This window comes from Mus caroli, unplaced genomic scaffold, assembly GCF_978045245.1.
Source record: "Mus caroli unplaced genomic scaffold, Mus_caroli_1 scaffold_6, whole genome shotgun sequence".
NCBI lineage: Eukaryota > Metazoa > Chordata > Mammalia > Rodentia > Muridae > Mus > Mus caroli.
In genome coordinates this window covers 69,615,185-69,638,648 of record NW_028227261.1, presented here as the reverse complement: position 1 = coordinate 69,638,648, position 23,464 = coordinate 69,615,185, and positions in this window count along the sequence as shown.

The following is a 23,464-nucleotide window of genomic DNA, read 5'->3' as shown; positions in this document are numbered from 1 at the left end:
AGCATACTTCCCTGGGACCACCAAGATGATGAATTACATACTCAATTCTAGAGAACTAAGGCAAAGAAGAATTCCACATTTTAAATTGGAGTATCATGTCAAAATGAAAACCTTATTATAAATAAAAGTCCATACACACATTGGAACAAAATCTCTTCAGCTCTGCAGAGTATCTACATGACACCAAAATAGTTAGAATGCTTCAGAATTATTTAAAAAAACAATGAATCAGCATAGCTGTCATCATCCTTTATCCCTCTCTTCCTCTCTGATGTAGCACTGTTCTTTCTCGTCCCCGGAACAAAAATTGGTTAGCACTGTCTTGAAATGTTGAACTGCTTTGGGGGTTTCAGGTCTTCCTCCACATGATATTTATCGCTGAGGCTGCTGGTGGGTAAGCTGGACCCATTGTGCTCTGAGTAGCTTTCTGTTTCAAGCCCTGCTTTGTTTTAAGTTGGGTGTTGACTGCAGCATCAAAGGTAAGCAGGCAGGCATTCAGAGGCAGATGTGGCACATTCCCAAGAGCTCATTGCCAAGGGCCTTGTGTTTCTTAACAGAGGTGACCTGGAACGACTCCAACAACAAGATGAAAAATACAAAGTTGAATTTGGTTAAAGGAAGGAGAAAGGAAACCATTGAAAGCTTGAATCCTGTTAACTTGAAAAGTTGAGTTCTGGCCTTTTAAGAGCTTCCTTCCAAAACAGAGCTGTATTAGTTTAATCTCTAGCCAATTGTAGGTTTAAATTTAGCTTCTCACACTTATTAATCTTTTAGGAGTGAAAATAACCATTGTTATTAACAGAGAGCTGATTTAGTATTTTCTCTTTATAATGGTCCTGAGTTTTACTTGGACGGTTACAACGGAGACCATTGTCACAGACCTTATTAAACAGGTCCCTTGATGAATACACTGGAAGTCAAACTGGCTTGGGCCTTCACCCTGCATTAAGTGAATGCCACTTCCATCACATAGCTTGGAAACATAACAGTGTCAGGCATCTTGCTGAATCTCTCTAAATTTCACTGTCATCATCCATAAAATGGGAATGTCTTGTGACATTTAGTTGAAGAAACCAAAATAAAGTACATGAGCAGCACACTGCATGAATCTTATATTAAGTCACATGACTTAAAAAAGACAGGGAAGGGGTACCAATACCTCTACAGCTAATGTTGTCTCACAAGGGAATTAGCCACAATCAATGCTGGATGCTTCACAGCATGACATAGTCCCAAAGTTCCAAATGGAAAACCAAGTCAAGAACCTAGAACTCTAATTTTTTTCCAAGAAACACACTTGTATAAATATATAAGGCTACTTTAAATTTAAATACTATAAAATGTACATTATTGTAGCAATATAAAATATACTAGCTATATAAAAATAATAACTACCATTTATTGAGCATGTGTTGCCAGTCACTCTAAGTGAATATGCATCATCTAATTCCATCATCATAATGACGTAGGGAGAGAAGTACTACTATTGCACCTAGTTTTTGAAGTCAGAGAAAGGTACACACCAATTTTAAGGACTTTCCCCCAAAGTCATTCATTTACTGACGTGTGATGCTGTGGCTGGAACTTAAAGTCTTTCTCTGGAGGCATCCCATTTTACCTCACTGACTGCATACTTGTCTTCAGTAAATGAGACTTACATTGAAGTTATCATTCTTAACTTCATGGTCAAACATAAAAGTTTGGAGCTAAGACGAAAGGATGGACCATCCAAAAACTGCCCCACCCGGGGTCCATCCCATAATGAGCCACCAAACGCAGACACTATTGCATATGCCAGCAAGATTTTGCTGAAAGAATCCTGATATAGCTGTCTCCTCTGAGGCTATGCCAGTGCCTGGCAAATACGTAAGTGGATGCTCACAGTCATCTATTGGATGGAACACAGGGCCCCCAATGGAGAAGCTAGAGAAAGCACCCAAGGAGCTGGAGGGGTCTGCAACCCTATAGGTGAAACAACAATATGAACTAATCAGTACCCCCAGAGCTCGTGTCTCTAGCTGCATATGTGCCATCATTGGGAAGAGAGACCCCTTGGTCTTGCAAATTTTATATGTCCCAGTACAGGGGAACGCCAGGGCCAAGAAGTGGGAGTGAGTGGGTAGGAGAGCAGGGCGAGGGGAGGGTATAGAGGACTTTTGGGATAGCATTTGAAATGTAAATGAAGAAAATATCTAATAAAAAATTTAAAAAAAAACAAAAACAAACAAAAAAAACCACTAAGGGCACATTACAAACAATGGTGATCTCAGACAGTTGTGTCTTGCTTATCTTCATTTTCTGGCTTCATTTAACTGACTACCCAGAGAATACTGGCAGTTGTTTTCATGAATAAGACACTTTAAGGATGCAAACTCCTAAACTCAGGCTCTGCCTCTGAGTTTTTCTGGACAGCCAAACCTCTGTTCCTGCTCAGTATGAGTGAGCTGAGCTAATGTATCACAGGGGTGATTTAGTCAGATCAAAATACAATCCCATGACATTCGTGAGAGCCCCCAGAAATGGTCTCTGCTAGGAGAAGAATTTAGAACCTTTTTCTAGTTTTCCTGAGTCTTACACCAGCTTCAGATAATTCAGCCTAGTCGTTCATTTACTTGTTTCCTGGGGGTTGGCATGTAGTCAGGGCAACATTCAGATTTTCCTGGATCAGCCTGTCTCAGGCACAAATCCTATAAACAGGACTAGAGTCCATCACCTACCACCTGATGTCTTAAAGGACAGATTTTCTGTCCCACATACACGTTGAGGCATTTGTCTATCACAAATACACTGTGCCCAAATTTAAATTCTCTGAAGACAAAAGGCCCAGTGTGGGTGTTAGGCTGTGGTTAGCTGTGCTTCAGCATTGCTAGAAATGGAAAAATACCCATAAAGAGGTGAAGGAGGGGGAGTGACTTTCAAATGGGTCTGGGTAATATGACAAATGGTCCATCCCACACTCTCTCTTCTCCTGGCTGTTTTGATCCATCTCCACCTGGTCCCCAGGTGTGTAAGACCACAGAATCCCATTTGTGCTGCTTCTGTGGACCAGACTCCTTCTGGGCTGCACACCTTAAAACAATGGCCTTATTCTTTCAGGCATTCAAAGAGAGCTCAAAGTATATACATAGCTGCTGCTGCTTCTGCTGCTGCTTCTGCTGATGCTGGTCCATTGGAAAAATTAAAAAGTAATATGAAATCCCACAAAAAAAAATGAGAGCCCAGCCCTTCCCAACTGTCTCTGCAACCTGTACCAGGATCGTGCAGTTAATGTGAAGGTGAATTAGCTGAGCACTGAAAGGGAATATGAGCAAAATAAAAAAGTTTTATTTTGTTTTGTTTTGTTTTTCTTTGAAAACTCAAGAGTGTAAGCCTAATTGACGATGTTGCCTGAATGGAAAGTTGGGATATTCTTGACTCTATGACGGCTTGGTAAGAAAAAGCAAGTCCTAGAAAGTTTGTTCTGGCATTCATTATCTCAGATTTGGAACAAGCAGAGTCCAATGACAGGACTTTGAATTTCTTCAGCTGAAGAGATACAGCTTTAGTGTGATTAGTAACTGTAAATGGATAGAGCCGGGGGTGCACTGGACTGGCATTTCCCACCTTTGACTTTTATGGCATTCTAAGGCTCAAGGCAAAATCTGGATACAATACCTTCAAATTTTTCTGTTCAAAGAATGGGTAAGGTAAACACAGAATTGTGTCTGAGGGGAACTAGAGACATATCACTGTGTACGTGTAGCTATGAAACATCATGTAGCTGAAACATGAAACTCAAGAACAAGGAAGACCAAAACATGGATACTTTGATCCTTCTTAGAAGGTGGAACAAAATACCCATGGAAGGAGTTACAGAGACAAAGTTCGGAGCTGAGACTGAAGGAAGAACCATCCAGAGACTGCCCCACCTGGGGATCCATCCCATAAACAACCACCAAACCCAAACACTATTGCAGATGCCAACAAGGTTTTGCTGACAAGACCCTGATATAGCTGTCTCCTCTGAGGCTATGCCAGTGCCTGGCAAATACAGAAGTGGATGCTCACAGTCATCTATTAGATGGAACACAGGGTCTCCCAATGAAGGAGCTAGAGAAAGTACCCAAGGAGCTGAAGGGGTCTGCAGCCCTATAGGAGGAACAACAATATGAACTAACCAGTACCCCCAGAGCTCCCTGGGACTAAACCACCAATCAAAGAAAACACATGGTGGGACTCATGACTCTAGCTGCATATGTATCCGAGAATGGCCTACTCGGCCATTAATTTGAGGAGAGGCCCTTGGTCTTGCGAAGATTCTATGCCCCAGTATAGGGGAATGCCAGGGCCTGGAAACAGGAGTGGGTGGGCTGGGGGAGCAGGGGGAGGGGGAGGCAATAGGGGATTTTCAGAGAGGAAACTAGGAAAGGGGATAGCATTTGAAATGTAAATGAAGAAAATATCTAATAAAAAAGATATTATCATTTTAAAAAACCCTCTTATCTGTGTCTTCATCATAGAAGAGAAGCTGCATTTTCAAATGCTGGAGGGACTTTTAGTATATTTGAAATTTCATTGTCTTGAAATAGCTAAAATCATAAGGAGACATTAATAATAAGTGGCATGCCAAAATATGAATTCTATAATTTGAAATAAATGCCTTATATATAGGATTAATAAGGACACTCCATCATCTGGCAGCAGAAGATTTAAAGCACCAGGTTCATTGAAAGGAGAGAAAAAATAGCTTTTAAGGTGAAAGATCAAAAAAAAAAAATCTGTGTGTGGTCCAAAAGGTATTTTTAAAAAGAGCTTGCAGAGGTGGTGAGGGCTCCTTAATGTTTCAGAGATTCACAGGCCAGGTATGATTAGTCATATCTATGACACCATGAGAAATGCATGAATAAGAGACATTTTAAATCACTGGTGTTTAATTCTAAGACTCTTGGGAAATATGATGAAATGCCACACTTGGTAATGTGTATTCGTAAGGAGAACTAAGAGGGCAGCAGGAAATAGTCTACTGGTTTAAAAAGAGAATCACAGAGAATGCTTAGGGCAACAGGTTTCCCAACCATCTGTGGCTAAATAGACAGTAGACCTCATAGAAAGCTTAACTAAAACTATTCCACTTTTCTTGTCTCCCTTGTTCAAGACTTGAATAGTGAAACCTGGTTGAGTTGCCTTACTGTGACTTAGATTTTCTTTTCTTATCTCCAGTTTAATGACTCAGTCATAACTTTTAATTTACAAAATAGTTGTACCTTTAAAAAATAGAATTCTTGAATTTTTTTTATTTGGTTTTCTTTTCTAAATTTTTGTTTCAACAAAAATTTTTTATCCCTCCTACCCCCCCCCATATATACTTCTCCCTCTCAAATTCATGGTCTCTTTTTCTTTCTTTTTTAATTTTGTAATTATATTTATGTACAGAAGACTTAGTCTACATTTAACCCAGTTTAGTGGCTTTTGTCTTTTCCAGCTTGGCAATGTGAGCCACAGACTTAGGATCCAGGACGTTGTCTCCTCAGTGGTGACAGATCTTGTCATATCTGTCATTGTAATTGGTCCTAGTAGCCTCCCTTAGCCAGAGCATCTTTGTCTTCCGAGTTTACCTGTGTGAAGGCAACAGTGGTACATGTCTTCCTGTGGACCAGGCGCCCCAGCCTGGCCTTTCCCTGATGATGCAGTAGAGCACCCCCATCTTTCGACACAGGGCAGGTAGGAAAACCACCAGCTCAATGGGGTCTACGTCATGGGCAATCAACACCAGCTGAGCCTTCTTGTTCTCCACCAAGGTGGTGACTGTATGACTCCTGCTCAGAGGACAGGTCGTCTCTTAGTTGGGAAGTCCCCTTTTCCAGAAGCTTTCTTCTCAGCACCGGCCAGTAGCCTTTGCTTCTTCTCTTCCTTTGTCTCTAGCCTGTACTTTTGGGCAAGCTTAAGCAGCTGAGTAGCTGTCCAGGGCCTGGGTGAACTGGTTAATGGCAGGAGGTACTTTGAGCTGCTTATAGAGGATGGCTTGTTGCCGCTGTAGCCTGATGCAGCAGGGCCATTTGATGAAGCATGTTAGATCTCTTTTGGGCTGGATGTCCTGCCCAATGCCGAAGTTCTTGGGCCTTTTCTCAAACAAAGGATTGACCGCCTTTTTGGCCTCCTGTTCCTTGACAAAGGCAGGGGACGGGGGGAGGCCACCTTCTTCCCCTTGGCCTTTGGGTATCTTGCTTGGCTGGTGGAGAGAGACTGGTTTTCTTTATTATAGTTATACAAGTAGATAGATAGATAGATACTGAGCAGCCTGCTAAGTCCATTTAGTATTCCTTGTTGTATGAGTAGGATCTCAGGCCTGATCACTTAATATTGAATAACAAGTTACTGGACTCCTTCACGTGAAAGACTGATTCTCCCTCTCTCCCTCTCCATAGTTCTAGTTGCCTATAGTTCTTTGCCTAAGCATAAGGCCCTGAGAACCCCCACTTCTACATTACCACATCTACTGGTGTTCACTGCTTATGTCTTCTTTAGGCAGCCAGATTGTTGAGCTCTCATAGATGTGCCTTTCCCGTCATTTCTAGGCGATACAACCATGGGCGTTTACAATCTTTCAATTCCCTTTTCCATGGCGTTTCCTGAGCCTTAGGTGAAGGCTTATATTTTTCAAAACCTAGTTTTAATAAGGGTCTTTAAATGCTTTAACCTCCTTTCTAGTCCACCACCCACCAGAGAGAGAGGATGTGGACCTGTTTAGACATAGTTCTTTGGAGTGAATCCAATCTGCGTTGTCAAGATATCAGCAGGTAAGTTCACAGTCATCGGCAGCAGCAGCAGCTCAATCCATTCACAAACCCCATACAGGAATCAGCAATGACAGATCGATTTGGAAGAAACTGTGAGGTTCTGCCAATCATCCCAACGCAGCAAGAAGCGGCTGGAACACCACCAGACGTTCTTTAGTGGCATTTCTTTCTATGAAGTCATGAAAAATGATGACCAGCAAAGAGTGGCAAGGTAAACCAATACCACAAAGCATCATCAGGGAAGACTAGGATCAGCAAAGCCCAAGGATGACTAGGAAAGGACGGCAAGGGGAACCAGTACCACACAGCATGATCCACCGTCTGCTGGGTTATCTTCATACCCTTTCCAAATAGCATGTGGTCTCTCAAGCATCTGCTCTAGAAAAACATCACATGCCCTTTTTCCAGGCTGCCTTCAGAAAAGCACTACCCATCTGTTCTCAGCCTCTCTTCCCACATGTCTGCTTCAGCAAAGTACATCCACTCATAAGACAGTTTCCAGAAAAACATCACATGACACAACTGACTCTCCAAAAATAAAAGAAATAATTTCCACTTCACTTGAGTGCAGAGACTGTGTTTAGCATGTATCTGTTGAGGGCTGGGGACTCCAAAATCAGTAGTTCTCTGTATTTTAACCAACTGTGGTTTTCTGTGATGGTCTCTGTCTGCTGAGACCATCTCTGCTGCAAGAGAATCTTCCTTGATAGGTAATGCGAGATAGACTTATTTGTAGACATAAGGATAAGGATCTGGAATATAATTAGGAATTGTGCTAGCATATTAAAGTAGCAATAAGGGGTTATAAGATCTATGACCTCACTAGCCATGGGTAGGTACGTAACTAGGTTTTCAGTACCAGGCATGATGCCCCTCCTCGTGGGCAGATCTTAAGTTCAATTAGATAGCTGGTTGTTACTGCTAAGATTTGAGTGTTACTATTGCCACTGAGAATATCTTGCCATGCAGGTCGTTGCTATGGTTCACAGACCTCATAGCAGTGTAGGACTTCTGGTTCCTTCCCTCCCTTGGCAACTAACACAGCATCTTCCAGTACTATGAAATTTAGTCCTGGGGAAGAGGCTTTCAGGTCAGATCTAACTTGAATCTTCTGAGTCTTGTGTCTGAAGTGTATAATGTTTCAGAAATAGGACTTTACCTTCAACCTCTGGAGGGCAACCAAGGTCAATTTCAATAGCCTATGGTGTTTGGGGAGTCTCTTGAACTAACAACTAGAAAAAATTTTCTCATGTTAGACAGTCTATGCTCTTTATGGGGAGCATAACCAGCCCATGTAAGGTATAACATACACTGTTTACACAATTTGACATTGTTGTATAGAAGGATAGGTGTAAGTTTTCCTAAAACCATATTTGATGAAGAAACTTTGAGCCTTTTCCATTAAAAAAGTCAGCGATAAGGACTGGAGAGATAGCTCAGAAGGTAAGATCACTGACTGTTCTTCCAGAGGACCTGAGTTCATTCAGTTCCCAGCAATCACATTGGTAGCTCATGACCATTTATAAAGGGATCTGATGCATCTTCTAAGTATGCAGGTATACATGCAGATAGAGCACTCATATACATTAAATTCATAAAAAAGAGAGATTTCTTTACTTATTCACTTTCTATCCTGCTCACTGGCCTCCTCCCAGTCACTCTCTCCCACAGTCCTTCCCTCATCCCCCTCTGCTTCTTCTTTGAGTAGGTGTCCCCAATGGGTATCCCCTTTGGCACTTCAAGATAAAAACTCTTTTATCTGTCACTTGGTAGTTGGTTTCTGATATCAGCAATAGTGAAATTGCTTAATATTGACTCTGGTACTTCTCTCATACATAAAACATGACATTTATAGACTTGGGAAGGCTGAACAATTCATAAAAACAAAACAAAAAGCATACCATTATTCTAAAGTATGCATTTTTCTCTATATACTTTTGTTTTAAAACATACAACCATAACTTCTCATTGTCTTCAGTGCATCTTTGAATAACCTACCAAATAACCTACCATAAGAGCTTGATGCTAACACCATACCTCCTTGTGTTGAAGAAGTGCTTAAAAGAAGAAATCACAGTAAACTCAGGTCAGATTTTACTGTTTGGGTCAAAAGGTAGATACTGTAACTGTAGGAGAGATCTGAGAATAGTATTACATAAAGGAACTGTTCTTTAAATCATCTGGTCATCTCACAGATGAATATCCACAGAACACACAAGACTTCATCTGTACCAACAGCAGTCACAGCAACTGTATTCTCTAATGTGTAATCTAGAGATTGCCTTTTCTTCCTTTACACTCAAAACACTAAAGATGGTTTTTGTGTAAGTACACATGACTTCTGGCTTTGTATGTCAATAATATATTATTTCATTTCCCATCTATATCTAAAAGTGAGCTCCCTGTTAAGTAGTTCTGATTTTTTCCCGTAATGAGTCACTAAAATTGTTTTCTTATTGATTGATTGACAAGTGAAGGATGTACCAAATTAAAAGGTTCAAAGTAAAAATTATCCTTCTCAGTCACCCAGGTTCCCTGACAAGATATAGCCGACATTACATATCTTGTTTATTTGTTTTATGTGTCTTTTGTGTGCAGGAATGTCTGTGTACAACCTGTGTTCCTGGTGCTACTGGAAGCCAAACAAGGCGTAGGATCCATGGGACTTGGGTTAGAAATTCTTGAGTGTCACCACATGGGTGTTGGGAATTGAACTAAGCTCCTCTGGAAGAGCAACCAGTGCTCTTAGCCACTGAGCCGTCTCTCTAGCCCCCCCCCCCCTTGTCTCTTGGAAATTCTTTTACATATAATTTTACAAATGTAAGCAAATATGCATATTTAGTACGTCATGACTAAGCCAACCACAGGCCCTTTATACAGTTAGGAATAAACTGTGATAGTCTAGAATATTGACTCCTAGGAAAATATGTTTCCATTCTGGACTGTGCTGTAGTAGCATTAACCTTTTCTAAATGGTCGCCCATATCTTAGAGTGCAAGCGTCTATGCACAGGAGACAAGAAAGCCCTGAGGGGAGTTATTTCTTCATATTCTTACCTTGTGTGTATTTTTGCAGCACACTCTTACCATGTTGAGAAGACCAGCAATAGTAATGTGACAAACACTAACTCAGCACTCATTATGAACCAGGAAATGTTAAGTGTTTGCTTTCTTCTAATGCATTTAAAATACAGTATTATTAAGCTGCAAGCTTAACTAAAGTGACCTTTCTTGTCTTTCTTCTTCTTTTTTCTTTCCTTTACTTTGTTTTTTGTTGTTGTTGTTGTTGTTGTTGTTGTTGTTTTTAATCAAGAGGATTTTTCTGGCTTATTTCCTTCTTCAAGGTTTAGTCAAGAGTAAAAATAGACAAGTCTACCTATGGTGCTAAAGCTATCACTCACCTGACTTGGAATACAAATATTTATTGGATGTAATTTAGCTAATAAGCATTCTCATAAAGTTACTCTATTTTTCCACCAGAGGGCAATGGAAAGTCATAGGCATATCTTTGATTTTATGTGTTATTAAACATATGAATTACTATCTTTGTCTATGCAGGAGAGGAAGGGTGGAAATCCCAATTTGAAATTGAAAATAACCTTATTGTTTCTACCTCTAAAAAATTAAGACATGCATATGTAGAAAAACTTTTTAAAAAGTAAAAATTAAGAGTAATCAATTGACCTTATAAAAACCTAAATTATTGTTAATGTTTTTATTGCATATAATTTATGTATTTTAAAGATGAGTACATCTATAAAGGACCTAATTTCTTTTATAGAAGAAAATATTACATTTTGTTACTTTTTCCCACAACCTGACATAGTTTATGTATGTGTTATATATATCCATAAAAACATATATACACATATTTACATCATCTTTAAAATAGTTGTATACTGTTCCATTGTATAGATGTACCACAATTTACATAACATTTATGGTTTAAATGTATAATTTTTTAAAAAATATAATTTAAAATATAACTTACTATAATATTATTATCATTGTTCTATTTTATTGTTCATAAACTCTTAGTTTGCCTTATTTATAAGTTAAACTTTATCACATGTATGTAATGTCTGTCTCTGATTCTTCACTATATATGTATAAAACCCTTAGTGTGATATAACCTTAAACTATTTACAATTTAGGCATTTATTGGTTTCTTAGAATTATTCTCTGTGGGTAAACATAGAGTGCTATATTAACCACACATCTACGCATTTGTTTAAGTTGTTAGGTAGGTTCTTTAGCATCTGATAACTAAATATTCCTATGCCAAACAATATCTTTCTATGGAATAATAATTCAAAAACTTAGTTGTTATTATAAATTTCTCTTATTATTATAAATGAGAATCCTTTTGCTTAGTACAAAGAGTTTTCCACTTATACTCAAACTTTTATGATTTCTTCATTTGTACAGGACAGCATAGAATATGTTATGTTTCTATTGGAAAAGAGAGAAAACGCAGGTGTATAGTAGGTGTGTGTCAAGTGATGTGATGAATGATAAATAGGTAATTCAATTAAGGAAAGATTCAAAAGCACATACACAGTGCATATTCTCCTTCAGGCTAAATTCCAGGGCACACTCACAAGACCACAATGTAAATCCCGACATTGGAGCTTGGGACTGAGAGAACCTCACTGAAGATGTTCAGAATCTAGAACTCTGTTCTTTGCTTCCTCCAGAGTACCTGTTTTGTAATATGATTCTCTACATCACATTTCTCAGGTGGTGATCAAAATGAGCTAAATGTCAGTTATTTTGGAAATTCTAGAAGCAATGACTTAATCATCGAAAGATGTAATACAAAATATTTTAATTTTTTTAATTAGGTATTTTTTTAATTTACATTTCAAATGCTATCCCCAAAGTGCCCCATACCCCCCCCACTCCCCTACCTACCCACTCCCACTTCTTGGCCCTGGTGTTCCCCTGTACTGAGGCATATAAAGTTTGCAATACCAAGGGGACTCTCTTCCCAAGGATGGCCGACTAGGCCATCTTCTGCTACATATGCAGCTAGACACACAAATTCTTGGGGTACTACTTAGTTCATATTGTTGTTCCACCTATAGGGATGCAGACCCCTTTAGCTCCTTGGGTACTTTCTCTAGCTCCTCCATTGGGGACCCTGTGTTCCATCCAATAGCTGACTGTGAGCATCCACTTCTCTGTTTGCCAGGCACCAGCATAACCTCACAAGAGACAGCTATATCAGGGTCCTTTCAGCAAAATCTTACTGGCTTATGCAATGGTGTCTGCATTTGGAGGCTGATTATGGGATGGATCCCTGGGTGCGGCAGACCCTAGATGGTCCATCCTTTCGTCTCAGCTCCAAACTTTGTCTCTGTAACTTCTTCCATGGGTGTTTTGTTCCCAATTCTAAGACGGGGCAAAGTGACCACACTTTGTTCTTCATTCTTCTTGAGTTTCATGTGTTTTGCAACTTTTATCTTGGGTATTCTAAGTTTCTGGGCTAATATCCACTTATCAGTGAGTACATATCATGTGAGTTCTTTTGTGATTGGGTTAACTCACTCAGGATGATGCCCTCCAGGTCCATCCATTTGCCTAGGAATTTCATAAATTCATTCTTTTTAATAGCTGAGTAGTACTCCATTGTGTAAATGTACCACATTTTCTGTACCATTCCTCTGTTGAGGGATATCTGGGTTCTTTCCAGCTTCTGGCTATTATAAATAAGACTGCTATGAACATGGTGGAGCATGTGTCCTTATTACCAGTTGGAAAATCTTCTGGATATATGACCAGGAGAAGTATTGCGGGATCCTCTGGTAGTATTATGTCCAATTTTCTGCCAGACTGATTTCCAGAGTGGTTGTACAAGCTTGCAATCCCACCAAAAATGGAGGAGTGTTCTTCTTTCTCCACATCCTCGCCAGCATCTGCTGTCACCTGAATTTTTGATCTTAGCCATTCTGACTGGTGTGAGGTGAAATCTCAGGGTTGTTTTGATTTGCATTTCCCTGATGATTAAGGATGCTGAACATTTTTTCAGGTGCTTCTCAGCCATTCAGTATTCCTCAGTTGAGAATTCTTTTTTTTAGCTCTGAGCCCCATTTTTTAATGGAGTTATTTGATTTTCTGGAGTCCACCTTCTTGAACTCTTTATATAAATTGGATATTTGTCCCCCATCTGATTTAGGATTGGTAAAGATCCTTTCCCAATCTGTTGGTGGCCTTTTTGTCTTATTGACAGTGTCTTTTGCCTTACAGAAACTTTGTAATTTTATGAAGTCACATTTGTCTATTCTCGATCTTACAGCACAAGCCATTGCTGTTCTACTCAGGAATTTTTCCCCTGTGCCCATATTTTCAAGGCTTTTCCCCACTTTCTCCTCTAAGTTTCAGTGTCTCTGGTTTTATGTGAAGTTCTTTGATCCACTTAGACTCGATCTTTGTACAAGGAGGTCAGAATTGGTCAATTTACACTCTTCTACATGATAACAGCCAGTTGTGCCAGCACCATTTGTTGAAAATGCTGTCTTTTTCTCCACTGGATGGTTTTAGCTCCCTTGTCAAAGATCAAGTGACCATAGGTGTGTTGGTTCATTTCTGGGTCTTCAATTCTATTCCATTGGTCTACTTGACTGTCGCTATACCAGTACCATGCAGTTTTTATCACAATTGCTCTGTAGTACAGCTTTAGGTCAGGCATGGTGATTCCACCAGAGGTTCTGCGGGATAATGCAATGACATAGCATGTCTCCATACGCATGTGTTAGTCCCACAAGAAGAAAGTTAAGCTGGTTCACACATTCAGGGTAGTGATTTCAGCCATTCATTTATCATTCCATGGCAAGACAGACTACTAAAACTGTGCAACATCTTTTAAAAGCAGCTAGGATTACAGAATGTTGCTAAAGCTATTTTGGTGTGTTTTGTAGTGAGTGAATGATATTAATAAGAAAGATCCTGTTGAGAGTTTTGTGATAGGATACTTGTCCAGCATACAGAATTCCCTGGTTGATCCCCAGCACTCAAAACAAAACAGAACAAAAATAAAATGTAGCCATCATCAAAACTATTTGGTATATAATATATGAGGGCAGGAAAAAGCTCCCTAGTCAGGGAGAGAGATCAGAAAGAATAGGCCTATATGATAGAAAACTACAATTGATCAAAATGCAGAGTTGTAGAGCCTAGTCCAAAATAATACTTCTATAACATGAATCCTGTATCTAAAGCTAGGGGACCATTGCAGAAGAAAGGAAGAGAAGAATGTAAGAGCCAAGGAACAGGAAGTTTGCTGTGAAATTGTGTTTCTTGGAGAGAACACCAACATGGCTGCCTAACCCTGACCTGAACAGGGAAGACACTACTAGACATGCTAATGTGGAAGGGTTAAATCTCATGAGACCGCAACCATAGACAGAGAACTACAAGAAATGAATGCTAAGAACACACCAAATTGTTATTTAATACCAAATGGTCATCCCTGAAACATAAACATACAAATAGCATCATACGGTCTCAGCAACAGCAATTAAAGAGAAAGAGGAAAAGCCACAACTTTGAATGGGGGTGGAGAATACACGGGAGGGAATCGAGGGGAGGAAGGGAAGGGAGACATGATGTAATGATAGTATAATCTCAAAAAAAATGCATAATGAAAGAGCAGATCTAAATAAATGAAGGGTTTAGTTCAAGCCCGGGTGAGCCTCACACAGAAAGAATGATCTGTGGCCCATTAATTCATGCGTTAAAAAGCATAAAAGTCTTCACATACTGTACACATTGCCAGCATCTGTGCTGAGCTCTGCTTGGGTTTTAAAAGATCCCACCACTCCTCGAGTAAATTGTTCTACTTGGTTCCCCAAAGAGTTTCTCAGTAATCTTTACATGGGAGTCTTTGAATGCATATTCAACAACACTATCAAAGCTGAGAGGCCTCCCGTTTGTCCTTGGCCCCTGTCTCTAAGGCTGACACACATGGCAGCCATACCAGGATAGCTTCTCTCTGAATCTGCAAAGAGCTTATTGGGTACCGGAAGTGTGTATGGAAATGGTTTTTAAAAGAAAGGCCCTGGAGTATATGTCCTAATCAGAAAACTCCTTTGAAGATGCTCACTTCAAAATCTAAGCAGGGCTACCCTAAGCAAGGTATCTTTTTTTCCCCCCATGAAATAAGAAATATTCTTTTGAGGGGAAGGAGAAAGCACAACCTCAAAGTTTTGATTAAAAGCTTTAACTCAAAGAACATTGAGAGCCAACAATTGGCAATCCCTTTGGCAAGGGCAGTATTAATACATTCCATTTTGTTGTAGCGGATAGGTTTTTAAATGACAGTGGAGCTCTCCATCCCATGCATTTCCAGAGGAAAAGAAACTTAAAAAAAAAGTCAGAGTTTTCCTCACCAGAGAAATGTCTGAATGCTGACTAGGGTCCTATGGGGGTATTTTGCAAGCAGAGATTAGCTGTAAACATTCCTGTGACATTGCAGTATTTTTTTTTATTTTTATTTTTTTACTATTTCAAGTTTCCATAAGGCTAAAATTTCAGAATCTGAATCTAGTTTCTTCATCGCAATTTAATCCATTATTTATTTGTTCTTAAGTGGAGTCAAATATAGTGCCAGAGTTTCAAAAGTCTAAGTCTTGCCAGCCACAAGGTGGAATATGAATTTCATGTGTTTTTCCATTATCTAGGACAAGAAAACATAAAAACAAGCCTCGTCATTTATAGCTGTGTATCACTGACTGTACTGTGCAAGTGGACCATTGCTGTCATTTCAGACCTAGGTCCTCCCTCCATTCCCAGCTCTCTGCTAACACCGTTTCCTGGTGGGCTAGGCTCCAAAATGTCCAAAGCCAGCTTCCTAGTGCTCTTCTAACCCCTCATTGTGTTTTCCAAAGACCCTGGTTTAAGCAGTGAGGACTTAAATTGAACTAATTGTTCAACTCCTTGCTGGGCTGTTTACTAGACATGTAAACGCGGTGCATTCTTTTGTGCTGAGGATACCAGGGTACACTTACAATGGTCTGAGAACTAAAGGAGAACCCTATTAGGTGCACTCTGGGGCCTGGCATGAGGAAGAACTCCACGAATGCTAGTTAACTACACAACTATGTTTCCCACATATGGAGGAAATGACAGTTGGATTCAGTTGGTTTCCTGTTCTTTGTTCTTCCTATGGGAAATTAGGTCCATTAAGAATATTTTTTGCAGTGTTTGTAGAGATAAAATTCAGCTAACATCAAGCTCACCAGTTTTAAAGTGTGAAATTCAGTGATTTTATTATATTCACCATGTTGTGCAATCATAACCTCTAATTCCAGAAGGCTTTCTTCACTCCAAAGAGAAACTTCATACACATTAAGCCATCACTCCTAATTCTTCCCGTCCCTCTATTTCCTAGAAATGACTAAAAGACATTCTGCCTCCTTGCCTATTTTAGATGTTTCATGTAAATGTAATTATGCAGTATGTGCCCTTTTGTGTCTGCTCTTTAAACAACATGGTGTCTCTGAGATTCATCCGTGGCATGGCATGGATCAGTACCAAGTTCATTTTTATACCTCAATAATATTCCATTGTATAAATATCCTTTATTGTTCCTCTCTTCATCATTTGTACATCTGGATTTCCATGCATTGGCTGTAATAAAAATATGCTACCATGAGCATTCACATGCAAGTTTTTGTGTAAACGTATGTTTCCAATTATGATCATTAAGAATTTGTTTCCCACTATCACATGCTGACTAGAAGGGATTATTGTAATTGCCTAAAACAGACACTCAGAGGCATGGGGGGATATTAAATTTCTGTGACTTCACTGAGTGGCTTTAACTCCAGACTGGGTTGAGTTGAGTGAGTGGAAAGTTGAATTGCATTCAGTTTGAGCCCTTCCCAGCTTTGGGAGGATATGTAACCAACAGATATACTGCAATGTTCTTAATCAGTAATTTAGGTAAAGACAAACCTAATTATGTGTGTGTGTGTGTGCGTGTACATGCACATGGACACACACACTTCACATGTACTTGCACGTGTAGGTGTGTAGGCACCTGTGGAGATAAGAGGTTAACACTCACTCAATGGCTTTGACTCCACACTGGAGTATGTTGAGTTGAAAGAACGTTGGATAAAAAAGACTTGGAGATGCTAGATGAAGAATCTCTGCAAAGTCATATGGAAGGACCAAGAAACAAGTTTCCAAGCCCAGATGCAGTGTTAGGGCAATGGCTTCAAGTTCTGAATTTATCATTTGATAGATATAAGAATCCAGTGAAGAATTTTAAAGTCTTAGCTTCAGTTCTCTCTCTAGAAGATGAAAATTGTTTTTATAGCCTCATCATCTTCAATCTCTTCACCACCTTATTTTTTGAGGCAAGTTCTTTGACTGAACCTGGAGCTTGGCAGTTTGGCCAAACAGACTGACCACAAAGACCAAAGATCTGTCTGCCTTGTCACCATAGCAGTGTTGGATTTTGCTGAACACCAGTGATCTGAACAGAGGTCCCCAGGCTTGCTCGGGAGGTGCTTTACCAATTGAGACATCTTCTTAGCCCCTATACAAATTATTCTGTACATGTAAACCATAATAACATACAAAGAATGAAATCTTTTCTTAGTAGAAGAGAGCATCTAGCCCTGGGCTGTCTTGCTAAGGGGGTTGCATGTAAAGCTGCCCCCTTATCTCGATCGGGGCCCTCCCAGAGCTCTCCAATCTCTGACTTTGCCATTCCTCTGCACTCAGAATCTAATGCTGTCCTAAGAACATTTCACAGCCATCTCTTTGAGGAACATTATACAGTTTAGCAGTGAGTTAGAGTTTAGCAATGTGCTTCACTTCTCAAAAATAGCTCCACATTACAGGGGGCCAAAGAGGAAGGACAATGGTAGCTGATTGTGGTTTTTACTAACCAAAGAGGTATTCATACCATGTGCTTCCTCCTATAAGAGGTGACTGCACAGTTTCCCTTCTGGTGCACAACCGTTATGTTTTTAGGTCTTTCCCCATTTTTGTGAGTTTCTCAGCCACCTCTGTCCTGATGGTTACATATTAAACCTATTACATACTACTTGAGAGATACAAAAACAAAGGCTTACTTCTCTTTAAAAATACACATTTTAAAACATTCTAAGGGTATTTTTTAAGAGTATGAACATTATGCCACAAATCCCCTCCCAAAGAGATTTCTAAGAGGTTTTAATACATATTCTGTCACATGTCATGTTCTCTCTTGAAATTTGATACACCTTGTTTCTGGTCTTAACTTTGGAAAAGTTGTCTTACCTCTTTAAGTTGCATCTTTCTTAGTTTGATACCAACAACAACATAACGAGAATCATAGTACCAGTTAACCCTGCTGAATTGTCATGAAGGCTAGAGTTAAAGCATGTTGTCCAGTGTCTAATCATTTGATCAGTGTTCTGACAGAGTGACCTCTATGGTTGAAATTACTCAACTTGAAGATAGCCAGGTATGGATTTTTAGGATGCTACCTGTCCTTGGAAGGCTCATATGTCAGGGGAGTCTTTTCTAAAGCATACTCCCTGCTCCTGTGCCCTAAGCAGCTGCTCGGAACATTCAGCCCACAATAACTTTGTGGCTGAACATTCAGAGCAGCTTTGACTCCATGGCTTTGACTCCATGCTGGAGTATGTTGAGTTGAAAACAAGTTGGGTAAAATGACTATAAGTTGATTGATGAGGAATCTCTGCAAAATCATGTGGAAGAACCAAGAAACAGGTTTCCAAGCCTAGATGCAGTGTTAGGGCACTGGCTTCACATTCCAAATCTATCATTTGATAGATATAAGAATCAAGTGAAGAATTTTAAGGTCTTAGCTTCAGTTCCCTCACTGGAAAATGAACCGTCCCTTACAGCTTCATGAGCATGCTTTAGGTGTATAAGTGGGAGGCCAAAGGGAATCAGCAGTAACTTAACCTTATTAAAGTGAAACAGACTTTAACTTCCCAGAGGGCAGAGGGGAAGGTGTTACTGGTTAACCTGGACCATGAGAACAAGGACTCTGCACAACCTGTGGCATAAGGCAGACAATAAGGAAAATGCTGGGGGCTTACTGCATTTCATAAGAACATTTAAGAAGTCTCAAAAAAAAAAAAACCCAAAAAACAAACAAACAAACAAAAACCCACGTCTCACCAAGGAGACATCAGTAGCAAGAAGTCATCTTGCTTCCTAGGTTCTGTGACTCACAAGTCGCTTGAGCAGTTTTTTCCTTTCCCCTTAAGAAAATGGAGCAGAGTCCATGTGAAGCTTTCTGTGCTCTGCTTTCTAAGAAGATAAATGCATCTCACCATGGGGCAGGCTTGAAAGTAAATGATTGGTAAGAAAGATTATCTTGGGGGAAAGTGTTTAATTGTTCTTATGCTGCAGGTATTGTTAAGTGTAGCTCAGCCCATGGATGGCAGGAGGTTCCAAAAAGCCAAGATGGCCTTGTTTCCCTGGGGTGGGAGCTTACAGTGTGGTGCTGACCACAAGTATACATTTCACAGCAGAGTGTGCATGACCTGAGAGGAAACAATGCCATCTGCAACTGCAGGTCATGGGCAAATGCAGGCTTCTTCTTCAGTGCAGGTATTTCTTCATTATAAATACTATTAAAGTCACATTATAGAACATTTAGAAAGTAGAATATAAACATCACCTACAGTCACCCCACTCCCCCAAATAACTGCTGTAAAAGTCTTGCTGTTTCCTTCTGGTGAGTCTCACTTGATATATGTTCAGTTTTCCCTGGGATTTTTTTTCATAACCATGACATTTAATATCCATATGATTCCTTTTTTAAATTAGACATTATTTTTTGATAAATGTCTGTGGCTACAGGCTGGAGGTTGGGGTGGAGCTCTCCATTTGAATGACTTTGAACTTAACGATGTGTTGCTCCTTAAAACAAGTAATAATGGAAATTTAATTTTTCAGCATCCAGAGTTGTTTGTGTTCTACTCTGAAACCACCTCTTTTTTCCAACATTTAATTCCCCTGAGGCCCTCAAGGCACACAACTATGAGAAGCAACATCAAACTGACTTAGTTTCCACGCAGAGAAAAATTCTAGTGCTGGATTCAGATATTTTTTTTTGTGAGCAAATAAAAGCTCCAGAGATTTTGTAGAGAAGTGAATAAAGGATTGGCCCCTAACCAAACCCAACTAAATGAATTTGGTGGTCTCAGCTGAGTTTCCAGCAAGTTTTAGCCTGCATTACAAATTCATCATGCACAATTATGTGCAATTTGGCACAATTTCCAATCCCTGCTTAGGAGAGGCCCTCTGTTTAGGGTTAAAGGAAGCATAAAAGACATCTTGTGCCTGGGGGGAACAGTTCTGTAAGGTCAAGGTTGTGCTACATGTGGAAGAAGATAGGGTAGAAGTCTTGTCAAGCACAAAGAGCCTAGGAATACATGGATACTGGGCACTTAGTAAGCTGACCATCTCAAACTCCTTACTTTTAAGACTCTGTTGGGACAAAAGGTGATAATTCCAACACAATGGTCCCAGGGATTCTCAGCTCCGTTTAGGACAGGTGAGCTAGGATTCATGGAAAGTTTTTACTCATGCAACTCTGGAACTGGAAGAAGGTTGCAAAATCAGTTTAGAAGTAGTAAGCAGGAGGAAAGAAAAACACCTCAGACTTGATGAGGTGCCTAATATGCTGGAACAAATATATTATGGATTTCTAGAAATCTCAAATATGTCTAGTGTTGCACTAACACAGAATAATTGCTTGATTGACTAAAGGCCAACTCAGGAAATGAAAATTGTAACAATTAACTTTTTCTTTCCACGGTCCACTCCTCTTACATTTCATATCTTCAGGTTGGATGTGTTTTAATTATTTAGAGGGGCTTTGCTGAATAGCAAAACATTCTTTGTTTCACTTTTGGGTTTTCTAAAAGTTGGCATTTTGCTGAAAGCTTACTGTGTTAACACCAAATGAGTAGATTTCTAGACATATTTTAGAATTAATATTCAGAAAATAAGGCCATCTTTTGTCACGTATGATGTGGGGAGCAAGGGAAAGGCAAGCTCAGCTGTAGTAGTGTTTAATATGGCATTATTTCCTTCCCTTGGTGAGTCCTAAACCAGTGCTTAAGCTCATCAAACTACTGAGACTAGAGCTCTCTCAGAGTTAAATATAGCACAAAATAACCACTGGTTATTGAATTTTCAGTTATTGAAATGTAAAGAATGGGAAGCACCAAACTCCTGATGATGGAATAGAGTGAAAGAATCCAACCAAGCAGCCAAAGGACAAAGCTCTGAATAAGCACAATGTGGGCCTTTCAATTCATTCCAGGAATGTCTGAAATGGATGTGAAACAGATTGTCCTTCTAATTGTGAATAAAAGGACTCCTTTGAGCTAAGGCGGTGTTGGTTGGTAATGGCACCCTCTCTGTTCTCTCTTATGGCAGAGAGTAGCACTGAGAACCAAGCAACTGACAATGAGACAAAGAATATCCTGAGGCAGTTGGTGAAGTGAGAATATTCATCATTTCATTCTGCAGAAACAGGACATCTTTTTTGTGCAGGTGGAGTGCCGACTGACTGAGGGAACCCTCTGCTCCCACTAAGTCACATGGCCAGCATTCTGTCACAATTCCTTTCTGATGGTTAATATGATTCTTTGGGATGTGATCTAAAACCAAAACAACCATAAACTCCATCGTTCAGGCAATTGGGTTTCTTATTTGCCTGTACTAGCTGACTAAGATATACAAGATTTAATTAACTCTTTGGAGGTCTGTGTGGGAAAAGCTTTAAGGTTAGAAGTCAGATGATTTTTCAGTTTTACTCTGCCTCCTTTAAGCTGCGGGACCTTGAGCTAAATTACTTAGCTTTCTGTGGTTTGCTTTACTCGCTCTGAAAACAGGACTCGAATCCTCACAGTTTTAGAGAGGAATGATCGTGAGCCACTTAACGCAGGACATGGCCCGTAGCTGCAGGTAACACGCATCCTCTTGGCAGTCTGTCTCTGAGACAAGTAGGGTAACATGCACCAAGTTCTTCTGATCAGTGTTTGAAGATTTAGAGAATCACACCTGATGGCTTTCTCCTTCTAACAAGCCCTCAATTATAACTTCACAGCTTTGGTTCAAGAACAGAAGAGAAGAGAAGAGAAAAAAATTAAAGGAAGAAGTGATGGACTATGAAGAGAAAGAAAAAAGATTACCACAGGCTTTCTGGCAGCCACGGACAAAGGAGGAACAGAACTCTTTATTTCCACTGGAAATAGCAAGGAAGCACAATCCATCCCAATGCACTCTGAAGTTCTAGATAGAGAACAAGGGAGAGACTGAAGAGCTACCATTGAGTTTCAATACCCGGCTAAGTCTGAAGTTAGAAGAAACTCTTAGAGGTTAAGACTGAAGAGAAAGTATGAATCCAGAGCATCAGGGCTGCAGGCATCTTGAAGCTATGCTTGCCAGGTACCTCATGAGCAAGAGACAAAGCCAGGGAGCCAAGGGAGAGCAGAGAGACTCCAACAAAACAGTGAGGAAGTGAGTGGTGAGGAAGCCTCCAGGCAGAGGGTTGCCTTGTCCTTCTTCTGCTCACCTGTACTCTTCAGACACAGGGCACCAAACAATAACTCAGTGACAACTTAGAGTCTATGTTGCTAATGCCGCAGAAATAACAATAAAACAAACACACACACACCAAGAACAACAACCCTATTCTCTTCTGAATTTGTAATCCCTGGCTTTGATTTCAGGAAATACAAGGAGCATGAGTTCTCATCAAAACTCAGTAAATCTATGGAAGCCATTATGAAATATGATCAGCAGCAATAATAAGCTATATGTATTGGATGTCCAAACAAAATACAGAAATTATACAGAATAGCGTGGTGATAGTCTGTGGTACCCCCTATACTCTAGCTAGGCTCTGACATACACTCTTGTGGAAAAGTAGAGGTGTAGTCACAATTTTGTCTATGGCATAAAATTTAAAGCCATCAGCAGAAGGCTGTTGTGTAAAGGATGTAAGTAAAGTGTCCTCTATCTATGTGATGTTAGGGCTCATAAACCTAAAGAAATGTAGGCCTGCTTATCAATACAGCTATATTTTAAAACACCAAGCAAGAAGGCATATCAGAGAAGATTACATCAGGGCTGTTTCTAACACTCTCAAGTTCAAAGGCATCATGTTGTTAGGGAGCACATTCAGATACAGTAAAATTGAATATAAAGAATTGACCCACTAGTTGACCCAAAATTCATTATAGTGGAAATCACAGAATATAGAGAAAAATATTGTTCTGTGCTATATATATTATGTGGATGTATGACAATTTCACAATAATAATTCAAGGAAAATGACAAGGCAAAAAAAAAAGAGAGAGAGAGAGAGAGAGTGTTCATTTAAGCCATGCCTGGTGGCTTATGCAGATAATCCTGAACTCAGAAGGAATTCAGAAAGCTACTGGGGCAATAGCATTGCCATGAGTTAATAGCTAGCTTGGCCTACATATGAGTTCAGAACTATTTGGGGCTACGTGAGAAAACCCCATCTCAAAAAGCAAAGCAAAGAGTGATTGTTTAGACTGGGTTAAATTAGAAGAAAGGGTTGGGGGTGTTAAAACAGAAAAGGAAAACACATGCGGGAAACAAAATGAAGAATAGTATGCAAAGATCGGCTGTATATTTTGAACACAATCTCCCAGTGACGTGCTCTTGACAGAT